This window comes from Musa acuminata, chromosome BXJ2-2 (genome assembly GCF_036884655.1).
Source record: "Musa acuminata AAA Group cultivar baxijiao chromosome BXJ2-2, Cavendish_Baxijiao_AAA, whole genome shotgun sequence".
NCBI classification, from domain to species: domain Eukaryota; kingdom Viridiplantae; phylum Streptophyta; class Magnoliopsida; order Zingiberales; family Musaceae; genus Musa; species Musa acuminata.
In genome coordinates, this window is record NC_088339.1 from 443,102 (window position 1) to 460,178 (window position 17,077).

The following is a 17,077-nucleotide window of genomic DNA, read 5'->3' on the forward strand; positions in this document are numbered from 1 at the left end:
GGTTGAATCCATCTTCCATAGCTTGTCATTTATAATCTTCATATCATTTATTCAAGCCATCATGCAAAAAAAGACCAACCTAAATGCAACAGCATAGGCCACAAAGTCAAAAACATAATGATGGACCAAGTAATCTCTCTCTAACTCACTTTTTAACCTAAATAATTCATCTTTAACGGTTAAAAATCAAAATTAATCCAACATCAATCCAATCCAAAAGAGTATAGTGTTTTCTTTGTTTTCATTGTCTTTTTATGATGCAAAACATTATAATCTGAAGGTGATTAAAATTATTAAAGTTCAATATTACCTTTTTATGAAATTTTATGACCTGTAGCTTTGCAGAAATCTAATAATTTATGCGGGAATCAATATCTCATGCTACAACTTGTGGATTGTGGGTTTCAATTAAGCAACTCTTTCCGACGACAGGTGTCGCTGAGACCACCAAACATGACATCAGCCCTTCCGTAGGCTTTACGTTGCCGTGCTTAGCTCTCTGTCTACATATACGCATCACTAACCCACTTCTAATACCAACGTCTGCGCACCACAAAGATCTCGATGGCTCTCGACATCGTTCTCGTTGCCGGCATCCTCTTGGGAGTCGTCGTCCACCTCCTCCTCCGCCGTAGGTTCCAGTCCATCCGTCGGCTCCGGCTCCCCCCTGGCCCTTCGGGCGTTCCAATCTTCGGCGCCTTGCCGCAGATCGGTCCGATGCCCCACGCCTCCCTCGCTAACCTCGCCGTGCGCTACGGCCCCATCATGTACCTCAGGATGGGCACTAGGGGTCGTAGTTGCGTCCTCCGCTGGCGCCTCCCGCTCCTTTCTCAAGGCGCTCGACCTTCAGTTCGCCAACCGCCCCTTGCCCATCAGCGGGAAGGACGTCACCTACGACGGCCAGGACTTCGTGTTCGCCAACTACGGGCCTCGGTGGAAGCTCCTCCGCAAGCTCGCTAACCTCCACTTTCTCGGCGGCAAGGCGCTGACCGAGTGGGCCCCGGTTCGCTGCGACGAAATCGGTCGCATGCTCCGCGCCATGCTCGAGTCCAGCCGGAACTCGCGGCCAGTTATGGTGTCGGAAGCAATGGTGTGCGCCAGCGCCAACATCATCGGGCAGGTAATGCTGTCGCGGCGGGTGTTTGAGTCGCAGGGAGAGGAATCAAACCAGTTCAAGGACGCCATCACGGAGCTGCTAGCTTGGTCGGGGAAGTTCAGTATCGGCGACTTTGTGCCGGCGATTGCGTGGATGGACCTGCAGGGAGTGCAGCGGCAGCTGCGCCGGGTGCATGTGAAGTTAGACGCTCTGATCACGGCGCTCATGGCGGAGCACGAAGCTACGGCGCACGAGCGCGAGGGGAGGCCGGACGTGCTGGATCTTGTGTTGGCCAACAGGGTTGACGCTGATGGGGTGTCGCTTTCTGATGTCAACATGAAGGGATTTATCTCTGTGAGCTCTCTTTCCCTCTCTCTCCTTCCCCCCTCTTCTTCGCTACAGACAGCCAATTAGCGACGTACGCAAATTCTATTGACCCCCTATCTCCAAAACGTTCCCTCTGTTATGTCTAGTCATCGTTCTCATTTGACCAAGAGTGATGGTAAATATCATCTCAGAACAGGTGTTGGATCCTGCAACCAAACCAGCACTTGATATACATACAATAGAGAGCCACAAAACGTAAGCAGATGAGTTCCTAAGGAATTCCTACATTGTCTGCTCGATTATGGCACCATTTTTTGAGTCGCATAAGATTCTCCCACGAGGGGAAAAGATATTACCCTAATGCGTACTTTATTGGAGGCTCTCCTGTTTTATAATTTCATCATGCATGTTTGCTACCACGCAACAGCAACTTCTTCTCCTGGCAGGATATGTTTATTGCCGGAACCGATACATCATCCATCATAATCGAATGGGCGCTCGCAGAAATGCTAAGGAACCCAACCATCCTGCAGCGAGCTCAAGATGAGATGGACGAAGTAATCGGGAAGAACCGCAGGCTTGAAGAGTCTGACATGCCAAACCTTCCCTACTTACGAGCCATCTGCAAAGAGGCATTACGACTGCACCCTTCCACGCCGCTCGGCGTCCCACACTACACCTTCGAGGCATGCGAGGTGGATGGCTACCACATCCCCCCAAACACACGGCTCATCGTCAACGTATGGGCCATCGGGAGAGACCCCGACTTGTGGGAGCATCCCCTGGAGTTCAAGCCGGAGAGGTTCTTAAGCGGTAGAAACGCCAAGATTGAGCCACTGGGGAACGACTTCGAGCTGATACCTTTCGGCGCCGGGAGAAGGATCTGCGTCGGAATGCATGCAGGACTCATCATGCTGCAGTACGGGCTCGGGTCTTTGTTGCACTCATTTCATTGGAAGCTTGCCGATGACGTAGAGGAGCTCGACATGAAGGAAAAATTTGGCGCCGTGCTTCCCAAGGCAGTGCCTCTCAAGGCTGTAGTTAAACCACGCCTCCTCGAAAGTGCCTATATGTGATATGTGTGGGTTTAACATGTATAATATGCATTAGGTATATTATGCACAACCTACAAAATAAGGTAGGATGATATATGCATATAGGTGAATTGGCATAGAAGGTTTATTGTCATGATCTCAGGAATGTATATATATATATATATATATATATATATATATATACATGAATAAAAAAAAATTTGTCTCTCTTGAAGTCATACTTATAAATCGATTTGAGTACCTATTTAAGGTGAGCAAGGACACTTTCCTCATCTTAACCTTAAATCAAACAATTAAGAGTCTCTAGTTAGGTTGAGATGAGTTTCTTTCCTTATACCAAATCAGATAAACCTTCTAATACAATAAGAAATATAACCTGATTACAGAAAATCAATTTATCAGACTACCTTAATCGAGTACAAAATTAAAGCCGCTATAAAAATTTAAGGATACTCTTAACTAAAAGTTCGGTGATGTAAGATTTGTGTGTGTAAAATTAATAGTGCATTTTCTTAAAATTCTTGAATTCTTATATTATTGTGTTGGATGTTAAACCAAATTTTTAGGAGTAACGAAGTTGGTGAAACTATCATAAAATACGAGTAATCAATTAGCACTCTGTAATCTTTTAGTAATTCAATAAATGTTTTGATTTTGAAGAATCTTGAATACGTGTTTGATCTTTTTGACAGATGATGTGGACCGACAGCCCATTTCTTTCCATTGGTGTTGGCAATTCTAAATCCAAAAACTATTTTACCAAGATTTTATGTTTTGTTTATAGAGAGAATATTCCAACTGAAAAACGTCTCATAACTTTGTTTGTTTCACTCTATACATTATGTCGATTCAAAACTACAAAAATACATAGACAAAATCATAAGGATGACTTTTCCACTTTAGCTCAACAAAAGGTGCCGCCACTGTTTTGTTTTCTTTTTTTGCGGCTTCAATAAATGACAAGCTATGGACGATGGGATTCAACCAAACTAAGACAACAACGCAAAATATACAGAGTCCACAAAATGTTCAGTGTTGTCGTAAGTTGGTGGCAGCACCTTTATGAGCTTTGAATAATATTTATTGGGTCTATTTAGTTTAATTAAAATTAGATAAAAATTTATTTAATATTTATTTATTATTAAGAGTTCAAGTCCTGATGAACTCTAGTTGGAACTCTATAAATAGTGATATAACCTTTTGTTTCAATCAATCAATCAATGAAATATTATTCTAGTATGTTATGACAAACTTTAGGAGGTTGATCCTCTCGGAGCGATCAAGGAGGCTGATCATCTCAAAGTGATTATCCCCTTTTCTCTTCTTTCTTTGACTATAAGATCATAGGGTCTCATTATTTGGTATCAGAACGGTGATCCTTGACATTCTCGCTATAGTGTTACCGTAGTTAACAAAAAAAAAAAAAGAGAGAGAGAGAGAGAGAGAAAGAAATTTGTGTGAGGAAGGGTGAAGCCCACAAATGCCAATCCTTCTCAATAGAGAAGGAACTTTTGCGTCCCGACCAGCGACCACCGCTGCCCCTTCTCCATCGCCACTACTGCTGCCCAGCTACCAAGTAGCTATCGTCATAAAAAAAAACAGAGAAAGAGAGAGAGAGAGAGAGAGAGAGAGAGAGAGAGAAGCAAAGAGAAGGCCGACAGCCCGCATCCCCTACTTCAGGCCAGCCCACCCGTCGTTGTTGCTCTCCAGCAAGCGACCACCATCGCCCGCTTCCTCACCAAAGGCCACCGCTACCCGTTGCCTCCCACATGAGCCACCACCACCGCCTCATTCTCCACTGCTGCCCACCTCCCCTTGGGTCGCAGCCGTAGCAGCTCGACCTCCCCTCCTCAGCGATCATTGGTGACGCTACTCTCAACCGCGCCACCACCATTGCCTCCTTCTCCACCACCACCCACCTCCCCTTAGGTTGCGGCTGCAGCCGCCGGTTGCCTCCCTCCTCGTGACAATCGAAATAGGGCAACTCACCGAATGCCCTTGTTTCCAACTGTGTCACCACCACTGTCCATCACTTTTCTCAACTGCCTCACCGTCGCCCGCCCCCCAGTCGCAACCCTAGCTGCCCTTGGCGATGCTACCCCAACTGCACCATCATCGCTACCTCCCAACCCGCAACAGCAGTGATCCCTCCATGCAGCGACGACAATAAGCATCACTGCCTCCCATCGACGTCGTCGTAACCACCGCAGCGGCTAGCCCTTGGTGGCGCTGCCCCTAACCGCACCACCATCGCTACCTCCCATCGAGGCCATCATAGCCATTATAGCAACAAGCCCTTGGTGGCGTTACCCCTAGCTGCACGACCATTACTGTCTCCCAGCCCTCAGTAGTAGCGATCCCTCCACACAGCGATGATAACAAGCATTGCTACCTCCCATCAATGCCATAGCAGCCATCGCAGCAATGAGCCCTTGGTGGCGCTGCCCCCAGCCGCACCACCATCGCTACCTCCCATCGATGCCATTGTATCCACCATAGCGGCAAGCCCTTGGCGGCGCTGCCCCCAGCCGCACCACCATCACTGCCTCCTAGCCCTCTACAGCAGCGATCCCTCCATGCAGCGACTGCAACAAGCATCGCTGCCTCCCACGCAGCGACCACAGCTACATCCCCACATCCTCACAACAACCCTTCATTCCCACAGTGCTACCACCGACTATATCACAATAGCAGCACCGAATAGGGCAGTGATTGATGCCCTAGTTCTGACACCAATAACAGGAGTTGAGATTACAGATTTGTACTCTTACGCAATGGCCACTGATAACTCAGTGAAAGCATAAATAGAAGCATTGGAAATCAGAATTGAGAATCGATTACAAGAAACACTTAATGATTTCAAAAAGAGCCTATTGGAGAGCCTCAACAAATTTCAACAAGATGGGAGCTCAAGTTCTACGTTGCTTTGGAAATATAGGAAAAGGGCCCTAAGATTGTGACACAAACTACTCACACATGAAGATAAAATTTTCGAGATGGGAAGATGGAGATCCAACTAATTGGATCTCTAGGGCAGAAAATTTTTTCCATTTTCACAGAACTCCAGAAGAATCCAATGTGGAAATACCCTCAATCCAACTAGAGGGAGATGTAATCTAGTGATATGATTGGTATAAAATTTACCACTAAGTCTCCTCGTTGGAGCAATTTAAGAGAAGACTTGTTATTCGCTTTGGACCATCTGAATACGAGAATGTTGATAGGTTGCTCATCAAAATTTGTCAGACTTCTACAGTGTTGGAATATCAGAGTATGTTTGAAAGATTGTCAAATCAATCTAGAGATTGGTCAGAACGATAACTTATGGGTACATTTATTGAAGGGCTTAATCCGGAGATTCAGTGTGAAGTTAAGACTCATCAACCCCGCACCATGATAGCTACAATTTAATTTGCACGCCTGCATGAGAAAAAAATAAATAGGAAAAATCATGGAAACAGAAGTAACAACAACCAGATGATTAGCAAGCCACTCGCCCCATCTATCCCCAACCAAAGCCCTAACACCCAAAGACTAACCCAAGAAAAACTCAAGGAAAGATCAACAAAGGGTTTGTACTATGATGAAAAGTAGAGTATGGAGCACCGATGTAAACAAGGGCAACTTCTGATGATTGAGCCAATTGGAGAGGAACCGAAAGCAGAAGAGTTGGACTCTGATCATGAAGGTATAGAAACTAATGAAGATATTGAAGCCATCACACATACAGTGCATGCATTAGCTAGCTACGCTAACCCACAAACTATGAAAATCGAAGGAACTTTGAAGCATCAGCCTGTCACTGTTTTAATTGGTACAGATAGTGCTAATAATTTATGGATACGAAAGTTACAGCCCGATTATCTTACTACATTAAAGGTTGTGACAGATTCGAAGTAAAGATCACTGATGGATGGATTTTAACTTATGATAGCAAATGTTCAAAGATAAAATTGATTATACAGAGCTAGGAGTTTCTTGCAATGATTATTACGCTGAAAGATATACCTATTGCTTACACTATCAAAAAGTGGAGACTATACTTACTTAATCAACAAGTTATGATACGTTGTAGATAGCTTATGACTGAAGTGCTAAAAGAGAAGCTCCCCGAGTTTGATGCTGCTCAGCCTTGAGGACAAGGATGATTTGAAGAGGGAGGAATTGTTAGGACCTTTTTATTTTATGAGCTTTGAATAATGTTTATTGAGTATGTTTAGTTCAATTAGAGTCAGGTAGAAGCTTATTAATATTTATTTATTATTAAAAGTCAAAGTCATAGTGGACTCTAGATGGAACTCTATAAATAGTGATGTAACCCTTTCTTTCAATCAATCAATCAATGAAATATTATTCCAATCTGTTATGGCAAACCTTAGAAGGTCGATCCCCTCGAAGCGATCAAGGAGGCCAATCCTCTCGAAGTGATCAAGGAGACCGATCCCCTCGAAGCGATCATCCCCTTTTCTCTTCTTTCTTTGACGATAAGACCGTAGGGTCTTATCAATTGGTCAAATTTATCTTCTAATCAATTTCTACACGTGATAATGGAAGTTATAGGTCAAACTTTGGAAGAGTCTCCACTGAGGTCAGCATCATACTAAGCAGTGTTGACAATTCCAAATCCAAAAAATATTTTACCAAGATTTTATGTTTTGTTTATAGAGAGAATATTCCAACTGAAAAACGTCTCATAACTTTGTTCGTTTCACTCTATACATTATGTCGATTCAAAACTACAAAAAATATATAGACAAAATCGTAAGGATGACTTTTCGACTTTCGCTCAACAAAAGGTGCCGCCACTGTTTTCTATTTTAGTGACTTTTCTACTTAGATGGATAACTTTTTCTTTAGATCGTGCATTGACCAAGAATTCAGCTAAACAAGTTTCTTTTAGTTGTTTTTAATAAAAGTTTTAAGTTTTTCTGTATCTCTTATTTATTTCTTGTAAAAATTACAAGTCTTTTTTTATATTATGTCGAGTAAAACTTTTCCTATATCTCCCAATTTTTATGATCTGATCAATTAATAACAAATAACTATAATTAAACAAAAAATTATTAAATATGATATTAAATAAATGCATTGACAATCATAAGGATGATTTTTCCACTTTAACTCAACAAAAGGTGCCGCCACGTGAATTTTCTACTTAGTAGGACGGCTTTTTCTTTAGATCCTGCATTGACCAGAGATTCAGCTAAATCTAAGTTTCTTTAGTTGTTTTTAATAAAACTTTTAGGTTTTTCTATCTCTCTCCTTGAATTAAATATTTTTTTAAAAAAATTTAAGTCTTTTTTGTTAGGACGGTTTCGGCACTAAAAGGGGATGAATTAGTATTTTCGATAAAAAAACATCGGTTTGAAATTTTCATTCAACGAAAATTGATAATGAAAGTGTATTTGACTTAGATTAAGTGAACTAATCAATTAATTTAGAAAGTAATAACAATAAAAAATAGAACAGAAATACATACCAAATTTAAAGTGGTTCAGTCGTCACGACATACGTCCACTCTCAATTCTTCTTCCGTCGAGGCCACCGGTATTCACTAACGATTTTCTTTCAATGGGTGAAGACCACCTACCCTCTTTATAAATTTTTCTCCTTATTACAGGTTTAAGAAATAATATCTATAAGTCTCACACCTCTCTTAGAATGATCATAAAACTTTAAGGAGAAAGAGAACACAACACTTTTTCATAACTTTTCAACTCTGAATCATAAGTCTTTTTGTTCTCTTTTCATACTTCCTCAAGCAGAAAAGAGTCGGGTATTTATAGGCCCTAAATGACTTTAAAAATAGAGTAAAAAAATATATCATCCTGGGTTTTTGGGTACTAGCGATACCATCCCCTGTAGCCCTGACAACTAGCGGTATCATCGCCCAAACACCACCCAGTTTAGGCGGTACCACTGCTTAACATAATTTGGGAAACTGTGTCTAGGTGGTACTACTGCTTAACACCGATAGTACCATTGTCGGGTCTTTTGGAAAAATAATATTTCATACTTTTCCAACTCATAGGCGGTTCCACCGTTTAGTCTGGCGATGCCATTATGAAGTCATTAGGGCTTATAAATATCCCATCATTTTCTACATGAAAGGATAACAAAGTACAATCAAAGTGTGAAAAAAACTCTAAGTATTAGGGTGTTAAAAGTATTATAAAAGTGAGAAGAGTCCTCCTCCCTCTCTTTATCTTTGTAATCATCCGAAAAGATATGTGAGGCTTCTAAGGGTTATCTCCTAAACCCGTGAAAAAGGAGAAAGTATTATAAAAAGATGGTTGGTCTTCACCTATTGAAGAAAGATCATTAGTGGATGCCGATAACCTCGACGGAGGAGGAATCGAAAGTGGATGTAGGTCACAATGACTGAACCACTATAAATTCTAATATGTTCATTCCTTATTGCTAAATCTCTTTACTGCATTCAACTTTACTTCATTACAAACTGTCCAATCCCCTCTTCTCTACTCATTCAAAAAAATTGAAATGATTTTTATCGAAATCAAATTTTATCGTACGAAGATTTTTAAATCGATGTAATTTTTCTGCTGCACTAATTCACCCCCCCCCCAAGTGTCGCTCTTGATCCTAACACCAATAAGATAGGGGCTCCAATGGATATCTTTACCCATTGTAAAACCTACCATGTGTGTATTACCCTCTAGGCCTAATATCGAGCTAGCCATGAGTCATACCTGTTAGAACTCTTTCTAGCTCAGTGAATTACTATCTCCATAATAATTCACTTGACTCATCGACTATGGACGTACTAGGCCACTACGCCGCAGTCCCTAGACGATACAAGGGAATCCAATCCCTTGGACCTATCTATCCTCAATTATCCTATACCTAAAGTCCCTCATTCATCCAATATCCCAGAGACCATATACCAGGCATGGTGCTATCAGGCTCATGTAGTTTCTCCTTGAGTCTTGCTCTAATCGGATTTTCTCGGAGAACTCTTGCTCTCTTAATCCGAATTCTATTAGCCAAGGATTTGTTTGAGCTAGAACAAATGAGATATTCCTCTTATGATATCGAGAGCTGATGATCCTCTATCGACACTCAATAGCCCTCGTAAGGTTGGCTATCACTCCCAATAACCAGTTGTACTAGATTTGAAACTTTCAAACCTATAAGTCTGGTATCAAAGAGTGGAGTACTTATATAGGACATCATTGATATCTTAAGTCTAAGGACCAGATATACTATTATGACTACAAAATTAATGTCTGATAATAAGGCATCTCCAACCATCCAATATTCTGTGAGTAGATCAATTAGTGAACTCATTCTCAAATGAGCACCTGCATTATATCGATAATGTTTCCACATGAGCAACTATGAGACCAACTGCCTCCATCATATGGACGGGTATACAGCAAATCAGTCTATCCGGTTATCTCGATATCCCTTTAGAGTAACCTATGACCAGGATTATTTAAGGTCTGTGTTTAAAGGTGAATCAGTCTCATTGTCATGATCTTATCACGATCTGATTCCCATTACACAAATCCATGAATATATATATATATATGCAACAAATAATATAAAGTGATAAAATGTCAAAATAAAATAAGTAAAAAGATTATGTGTCAAGTTATTAAATCTCATATTTTGATAATGAAACCAATTGATACTATTTATGATTTGATCTGCGTTTTAAGTGACGTAGGAAACTTCGATCAGGGAGAGACAATTAAAGTAGAAAGAATCACATTAGGCCGGAGTGAACATGTCAGAAGATTGGACGTCGGGCCAGAGGATCAGTCGACGTGTCGGCAGAAGACTTCGTGCCGTGAATTCGGGCATCGGGCTGAAGGATCGGACATTGCGCTAAGGAGATCGAAAGTTGTGAGAGTTAACATGCCGATTGGGCAATACACCAAAGGAGAGGACGATGCACTGAAGGATCGGACAAGTGCCGAATGAACCAATAACATACTAGACAAAGGACTCATGCTTTGTCTAAGATCAAAATAGTTTAGGGGCTAATTGAGTTAGCTTTTGGTGTAATAATGTAACTCAATTAGGGGCCAATTGGGCCTTAATTGGGATAAATTTGGGCTCATTGGGAGGCCTATTCAGTGATCCAAAAGTTGAGTCAGGCGGTGGCACTGCCAGAACAGGCGGTGGCACTGCCAGAACAGGCGGTAGAGCCACCTATGAGTTGGAAAACTCGGAAAACTCGATCTCTGAGGCTCTCAGGTAGTGGTACCGCCTAGTGACAGTGTGTTAGGTGGTGGTACCACCCAGTGATAGTGTGTTAGGTGGTGGTACCGCCAGACTAGGCGGTGGTACTACCCAGTGTCAAGCTGTAGGCGGTGGTACCGCCCGTACCCCGAAATCTCAGGGTTTTGAATTTTAGCTCCAAGTTTTAAAGCCATTTGGGGTCTATAAATACCCCAGCTATTCCTGCATAGAGTAACAAGAAATGTGAACAAAAACTCTATGTTTTTAAAGTTGAAAACCCTTGTAAAGTGTCGAGTCCCTCCTCCTAAAGTTTAGAGACCATTCTAAGGGAGAGTATGAGGGAAGCTTTGTAAAAAGGGGTTGTTAAGGTTCTCTCCTATACCTATCAAAACGAGAATCGAGTTGTAAGGGTAGTTGATCTTTGCCCATTGAAGGAAGATCATTAGTGGATACCGGTGGCCTCGACGGAAGTGGAATCGGTGGAGTGGATGTAGGTCACGACGATCGAACTACTATAAAACGGTTTGCATTTCTATTTGTGTAACTTACCTTTACTATAAATTGAATCTTTACTTGCCTACTGCTTTCACTATATATATAAATAAGATTTTAAGTTATCTTTCCAATCCGGTTTTCAACGAACGAAGAGATTTTTCGAAATCAACGATTTTATCCGCTGCACTAATTCATCCCCCCCCCCCTTTAGTGTCGACTCATTCTAAAGAGTTAGTATTAGAGCCACATTATTTTCTCATTTGGTTTGACACCTAAGAGAAATGACTCTTTTCAGATTTTAAGAGGGTCACTCTCTCATTCATCCTCCTATGTTCAATGGAACATGACTACACATATTGGAAAACTCAAATGAGAGTTTTTTTATTTTCTTTGGATTTAAATTTATGAAATATTATTGAAAATAAATTTCAAAGTTTTTTTCTTCCAATGAACGATTGGAATGATTTAGAGAAGAAGACTTTTTCTTTAAATGTTAGAGCTATGAATGCTCTATTTTATGCCTTAGACAAAAATGAATTCAATCGGGTTTCTATTTGTGAAACAGCTTTTGATATTTGGCACACACTCGAAATCACACATGAAGGCACTAATAGAGTAAAAAATTCAAATATTAATCTTTTAATGCTTGATTTTGAGTTGTTTCAAATGAAGCTAAGCGAAACTATTATTGACATGTACACTCGCTTTACGGATGTCATTAATAGTTTAAAAATTCTTAGCAAATGTTTTTCAAATATTGAACTTATTAACAAGATATTAAGATCCCTTCCAAAGAGTTAGGATCCGAAAGTAACTACAATACAAGAGGCAAAAGATCTCAATAATTTTTCATTTGAAGAACTTTTTAGTTCATTGATGACATATGAAATGACGCTCAATGCACATGATAAACATGATGAACAAAACGAACATGAGAACAACCTTTCAAAAAACATGAAGGATTTGGCACTTCGAACAATAGAAGACCACTCGAGCGAAAGCTCAAGTGATGATAACCTTGAACTCATCACAATAAAGCTTAAAAAATTCTTAAAACAAGAATCTAAGAATAAAAATGAACTTAAAAAAAAGAAGTTGCCAAAGAAGGAAAAGGCGACTTGACACAAATCGAGTACCTCTGAAGATGAGGAGCAAACCAATGAAGACGATGTGGCGAACATCGCTTTGGTGACTCTCGACAATGAGGTAAACAACTTAAATGAAACTCTTTTACTTTATTTCGAAATTACATGATGCTTTTCATGAGTTATTTTTAAATTAGTTAGTAAAAATTAATAAATTAATAAATTTAAAAAATATTTCATGCTTCTTTTTTTTAGTTATTTTGAAAATTTTGAGCATGATAATTGCATGATGACTCCTAGCACTAAGATCCACTTAAAAATAAAAATGCATTAATACAACAAAAAAAATATTTTTGATTGAAAATGCCTTATGTTCAATGAAATCATGATTGATGTTTTAATGACATAATAATATAAGACGTAATGAAAATGTTAAAGATTTTGTATCATTCTTGATGATTTAATATTATCCATGAGGATTTGAAGTAATGATGATTTTTGGGTAATTTATGGTTTATTGATCTTGATGATTTTAATGATGAGATTTGCTCTTACGATTTTAAACTATGATGTACTAATTTCATACAAAAGAACCAGAGAATACTTTTATGAAATCAATCACTAAATCAAATCACTTGTTTAAAGAAGCTTTATGTTTAATGTGTTATATTTATTATCATTTTGATAATAAAATTTGTTTTTCGATTTTAATCAATGATGCATAATGATCATGCTTAATGAGTTTATCTTTCAAAATTATGCATGATGATTCTTGTGAATTATAGATCTTTGCCATAATAAAAGTTCTTTTTCATTTTAAATGTTGATGCTTGTTTTTATTTGGTATAAAATTTTGAGCATGTTTATATGAAATCAATCATATAAATTGAAACACTAAAAAGAAAAAACCTTTCTCCTTCAAAATTTCTCTACTTTATCGATTTTTTAAAAAGAGATTAATGAATCTATTTATATTACTTTTAATGAATCTCTTGAAAAGTGATTTTGATGATTTGATAATTTAAAATTGAATGAGGAACAGTTCCAGTTTACAGCGTTTTCTCCTTATACCGGGTTTAGGAGACAACCCTTACAAGTTTCACTCCTCTTTCTTGGATGGTTACAAGGCTAAAAGAGGAAGGAGGAGAACTCTTCTCACTTTTATAACATTTTTCACACCCTAAACATTTTGAATTTTTCACACATATGATAGCACTTCGTTGCCATTTCATGTAGAAAAGGGTGGGGTATTTATAGGCCCCAATGACTTTAAAAATTGGAGCCAAAAAATTCAAATCCTTGTATTTCGGGATGCTAGCGGTACTACAGCCTGACAAGGGCGGTACCACCGCTGGCAGCATTGATTTCCAATGGTACCACCACCCAGTCTCGGTGACACCACCGCTTAGACCACCTGGGAGACTGGGTCTCCCAAGCGGTGCCATCGCCAGCCATGTTTTTAGGGGTTGAATGGGCTATTTAATCCGGCCCAATTTAGCCCTATTAAGGGTCCAATTGGCCCCTAATTAAGTTAGTGGGATTACCTCCCAATTCTAACTCAATCTACCGTCTAACTGCAATAACTAAGACATAATCAAAGCACTCTTGTTCCGGTACGTCAATTGCTCTTCTGACGATCTTCCAACGATCTTCCGACGAACTATCGGTAATGTTCCGGCGGACTCCCGGTAAGCTCCTGGACATTATGACGATCTTCTTGGTGAGTTCCAATGAGCTTCTTTGGCAAGCTCCTAGACTTCTCGGCTGGTTCCGGCAGAACTTTTGACAAACGTTCGGACTTCCGACGAACTCTTGAACTTCCAACGAGATCTCAATTTTGACTCCGGCACAATACATGCTTTATGTCTTACTGCTATCGTAGTTAATCCTACACACTTTTCTTAACATATAAATTAGTTCAAACAATTTGTAATTGATTTCATCATCAAAATCCGAGATTCAACAATCTCTCTCTTTTTGATGATGACAATCAATTGATGACGGAGTTAACCTTAACTCCCCCTATCTATATGTCATACTTGAGAAAATACATTCTTGAATTCAAGACCTTTGAATTCATGTATCAAACTGATAAGTTAAGTTCATTTAAATTTATCAACATGCATATCATGATTCCTATCATGATTTAACATTCTCATAATACGATGCCATGTATTTATCAATGAAAATGATGTCAAGGCATGACATCCATTTTCAAGTCCAATCATAGACATTCATCATTTGTAACTATGATTCAAATTTCAAATATGAAATATAGTAAGATGACAAAGATAGCAATTCATCATTTCATGGCAAGATATTAATTGTAAAATAGCAAGCTACGCTCAAGATATCTTATCATAATGAAAGACATTTATCAAGCATTCATAAAGTATACAAGTGTTTATGATAAGCATTTACGATAAAATATATTGCATACATTTATAATGTCAATTTATCACTTTTTGATATTATTTCTCCCCCTTTGTCATCAACAAAAAGGAGAACAATTCAACAATGCAAGTGTGGTTAAAATTTATGCAAATTTTATACTAATTTATTCAATCAATATTGCATTGTTGTATGGTAACATTCAAAAGTTCTCAGTATTAAATAGATAGATTCCATCAACTTCTCCTCCTTTGTCATCAAAAACTTTGCGTGAAGAAGGAAGGTAAGGAGGGAATCCAATAAGAACCTAATTTGTGAAATGATTTGAATCAAAATATCATTTGAAATCAAATCCTCATTCTTGCAAGTAATCATCTCATACGAAAATTCATCTTTCAAGAATCAAATATCAATTAGAATTTATAAAATTCATCTATTATGAGAAGAATAAGGAAGAATTCATTGGAAAGAAGCACCATATGAAGGATAAAGGAAATTCCATGAATAAACCTTCATAAATCAAATACATTTCTCATTTAAAGATTCATAAGAGTGAAATTTGTGAGAGATGCATTTGTCATTGAATTTCATATGTTAAACATCATTAACTGATGGAGCAAAGATATGAAGTAAACTTGATATCAAGGAAGATAATACCGAAATAAATTCATGAAAGCTCCATTTATGAAATACATTAAGAGAAGGCACCAATTGATGTTCATTTAAAGGTTTTGTAAAGCTCTCGTCCAGAAAAGAAATACAACAAACTTATATATTTGGATAATTTAACATCCATAATTCCCTTCTAATGAAATCAAATTATTCTTCATTTAAAGGTTTTGTAAAGCTCTCGACCAATTGATGTTCGTATCAATAAACTCCAAGATTACATCATGATTATTAATAAAGTCTCATATAAAGTGATGCCTAATGTCAATATGTTTAGTTCTAGAGTGTTGAATATGATTTTTTGTTAAACATATTGCACTTGTATTGTCATATTTTATAGGAATATTCTTAAGATAAATTTTATAATCTTCTAATGTATTTTTTAGCCATACAACTTGTGCACAACATGCACTAGCCACAATGTATTCGGTTACGGTTGTGGATAGTGATATTGAGTTTTGTTTCTTGGAGGACTAAGAGACAAGTGCATGTCTAAAAATTGACATGTTCCAGAGGTGCTATTTCTATCTATTCGACACCCAGCAAAATTAGCATCGGCATAACCAAGCAATTCAAAATGTTTAGATTTTAGATACTATAATCCTAATTTAGGAGTTCCTTTTAGGTATCTAAAAATTCTTTTAACAGCTTTTAAATGAGATTGCTTGGGGTTAGATTGAAATCTAGCACAAAGTCCTATACTAAACATGATATCTGGTCTCGTTGTGGTGAGGTATAACAAACTACCTATCATACCCCTATAGGCTTTTTGATCAAATCTTTCTCCACCTTCGTCAATGTCTAATTTAGTGGAGGTACTCATAGGAGTATTAATAGCCTTTGAACTTTCCATATTAAATCGTTTTAGCAAGTCTAATATATATTTTGTTTGACTAATAAAAATATCATCATTAAGTTGTTTGATTTCTAAGCCTAAAAAGAACGTTAGTTCCCCCATTAGGCTCATTTCAAACTCTAAACTCATGCTTTTGGCAAATGATTCACACAAGGATTCATTTGTAGAGCTAAAAATAATGTCATCAACATAAATTTAAAGAATAAAAAAATTATTTTTAAAATTTTTGATAAACAATGTAATATCGACCTTGCATTTAGAGAAATTATTTTGAATAAGAAAAGAGCTAAGTCTCTCGTACCAAGCCCTTAGGGCTTATTTTAAACCATAGAGAGCTTTAGTCAATTTACACACATGATTAGAGAACTTATCATTCTCAAATCCGGGGGATTGTTCAACATAAAATTCTTCGAAAATAAAGCCATTAAGAAAAATACTTTTAACATCCATTGAAACAACTTAAAATTATTACTACTAGCATAGGCAAGGAGCATCCTTATAGCTTCTAATCATACCATAGGAACGAAGGTTTCTTCATAATCGATATCTTCTTCTTGGTTGAAACCTTTGGCCACTAATCTAGCCTTATTTCTAACCACGATACCAAATTCATCTTACTTGTTTCTAAAGATCCATTTAGTACCAATAACTAAATGATAATTTGGCTTTGGAATAAGCTTCTACACCTCATTTCTCTCAAATTGATTTAACTCTTCTTGCATTGCGATAACCCATGAATCATCTTTCAAGGCCTCGTCAATACATTTAGGTTCAATTTGGGAGAGAAAAGCGGCATTGGCACAAAACTTCTTAAGAGAAGAACGAGTTTGAACTCCTTTTGATGTGTCCCCTATGATTAACTCCTTAGGATGAGCATCTATATACTTCCATTCCT

The 17,077-nt window shown here is 38.4% G+C and overlaps 1 pseudogene; it reads left to right on the top strand.

The window, feature by feature from the left end:
• The first annotated feature begins 559 nt into the window (after positions 1 to 559).
• On the top strand, positions 560 to 2,543 carry LOC135604875 (flavonoid 3',5'-hydroxylase-like; annotated as a pseudogene).
• Positions 2,544 to 17,077: the final 14,534 nt, after the last annotated feature.